General features: G+C 36.7%; 1 pseudogene; it reads right to left on the bottom strand.

Annotated features, from left to right (window-relative positions):
- Positions 1-949: 949 nt before the first annotated feature.
- Positions 950-1,058, bottom strand: LOC127483362 (U2 spliceosomal RNA; annotated as a pseudogene).
- Between the last annotated feature and the right edge of the window lie 1,740 nt (positions 1,059-2,798).

Raw genomic sequence — 2,798 nt, 5'->3', positions numbered from 1 at the left:
ACTAATACATGCATGAATTCACTGTGGCACAGCATAGTCATATGGGTCACCAAAAAATTAATCATGTTCCACAGAATCCTGGTACTTTTTTTTACTGCAGGTTATGTTTAAGAAAATATCGTTGAATATTTGAGTTTTAGTAATTGAAACAAAATTGATTCTGTTAAATATATAAAAATGTGTATGTTCAATTTTAAGATATACTTAGCATTGTACTGTTGAAAAAATCTAAAATTGACTCATAATATAATTGTGATATAGATGAAATTAAATTTTCCCCAATGTCTTTTTGAAAAGACATAAATTCAATAATTTAAGAGTTTAAGGGGATATGTTATCTATAAATTATGATTATGTTCAGTGATTATCCTATAATATATATTTGTTTCATTCTTAGACAAATTTCAGTAGTAAGTAAGGACCCTCCCTCCTGCCCTCACACACAAAATAGAGTCTTCCTATTCAAATTTGACCTATTAGAAGAAAACAGGCTGTAGAATTAATTCAATTGATTGATCAGTAAGCAAGTTAGATAACCATTCTATTATTATTATTATTATTATTTACTGAAAACATACCTAAGTTGTTTGTTGAGAACGTACATAGAAACACTGTAATCCAATGTTCTTTGCTTGCTAATTTGGAGCTGTGCTTGCATTAGACTTCCAATACTTTTATCTTTCTGTTCACTTTTAGAAAGGTCTCCTCTCTATCTCAACTCTTTATTTTGATAAGTATTTCCCAATTTTTTTTAAACTACTGACTGCAAACTCCAGTTGTTTTCCTTCAAGCTTAAGATTTTCAGAATTATTAGATTTTTATATTAATTTGAAAAAACTATGAGGACACATTTCCCTAATGAAATTTAACATTTTAACATGTTTGATACAATTACTTTAAGAGATTTTTTAATATTTCAATGAATAATGGCATTAAAATAGTAATACTAAATGATTAATTTTAGTGTAATAAAAGTACACTAAATAAAAAATAGTGTTTTATTAAACTGATAAGAACAGATACTACACTTGATCTTAGCCAAAAGGCTGAGAAGCGATGTACAGTTTGGGACATGCTCAATTGGACTTGTCCCAAATGGTGGAGTTAGAAATGTGCCAGGGGATTCCAATACAATCCCATCAAGGTGGCATGTACCAATGCCATCTCACTAGTCCCAGTGATCAATTTCAATTCACAATTGATCATAGTGCTAGGATTAAGAGTCAAAGGGATCACATAAACAAGACTAGTGCCTGCTAATACTAACTGATAGAATATAAAAGGGAGAGAATGATCCAACATGGGAAGCGAGATACACAGCAGAGTCATAGAATGGCAGATGTCCTAAACAGCACTCTGGCCTTAGAATCAGCCCTTAAGGCATTCGGATCTGGCTGAAGAGCCCATGAGAGTATTTTAGGCATGGAAAGCCAAGACACTCTGGCAAAACAAACAAACAAACAAAAAATAAAACACACACACACACACACACACACAAACCACCACCACCAACAACTAAATGAAAGTTCTCTGTGAGTGAGAACCCAATGGAAAGAACAGGACATCAAAGAAGGAGGTACCTTTCTCTGAAGGGAGGAGAGAACTTCCACTTTGACTATGACCTTGTCTAAATAAGATCAGAGTTGATGAACTAAAAAGGCTTCCATAGCCTTGGCAACTCATGACTAGGGACTAGGGAGATTACTGACGCCATAAACAAGAGTGTCAAATTGTTAAGTCAACAACAGGAGTCACTGTGTACTTACTCCTCATGTAGGATCTCTGTCCTTAATGTGTTGTACAATGTGAAGTAATGCTATAACTAGTACTGAAACAGTATTTTACACTTTATGTTCTGTGTGGGTGCAAACTGATGAAATCTTTACTTAATATATACTAAATGGATCTTCTGTATATAAAGATAATTGAAAATGAATCTTGATGTGAATTGAATGGGAGAGGGAGCAGGAGATGGGAGGGTTGTGGGTGGGAGGGAAGTTATGAGGGCGGAAAAAGCCATTGTAATCCATAAACTGTACTTTGGAAATTTATATTTACTAAATAAAAGATAAAAAATAAAATAAAATAACAAAAAATATTGTTTTATTAAATACCCATCTTCAAAAGTCCTAGCACAAAAATACAAATGAAAAATATATGCATGGGTGCAAGAGTTGCGGTGTAGTGCTAAGGCCGCTGCCTGTGGTGCCAGTGTCCCACATAAGCACCAGTTTGAGTCCTGGCTACTCCGCTTCCAAACCAGCTCTCTGCTGTGGCCCAGGAGAGCCGTGGAGGATGGCCCAAGTCCTTAGGCCTCTGCACCCTCATGTAGTGCAACCTTTTGCTGTAATATGAATAATTATTGTACAGCTGTAAACATGACATGTTATTTTATTTTCAGGTTTTGTAAGTTCTTTATATAAGTTTATTCTTTTATAAGGAAAGAATAGGCATGATGTTAGAGTACTCTCGAGGAGTTTTAGTATTCCTATTTTTTGCTGTCTTTAATATCTGCTTTTCAAGACAAAATAGACAATAAATGGTTACCATTAATTAGAAGCCCATGGGCCGGTGCTGCAGCTCACTAGGCTAATCCTCTGCCTTGCGGCGCTGGCACACCGGGTTCTAGTCCTGGTCGGGGCGCCGGATTCTGTCCCGGTTGCCCCTCTTCCAGGCCAGCTCTCTGCTGTGGTCAGGGAATGCAGTGGAGGATGGCCCAAGTGCTTGGGCCCTGCACCCCATGGGAGACCAGGAGAAGCACCTGACTCCTGCCATCGGATCAGCGCCGTGTGCTGGCA

This window comes from Oryctolagus cuniculus, chromosome 8 (assembly GCF_964237555.1).
Source record: "Oryctolagus cuniculus chromosome 8, mOryCun1.1, whole genome shotgun sequence".
NCBI classification, from domain to species: Eukaryota; Metazoa; Chordata; class Mammalia; order Lagomorpha; family Leporidae; genus Oryctolagus; species Oryctolagus cuniculus.
This window is presented reverse-complemented; position numbering and strand designations above follow the sequence as displayed.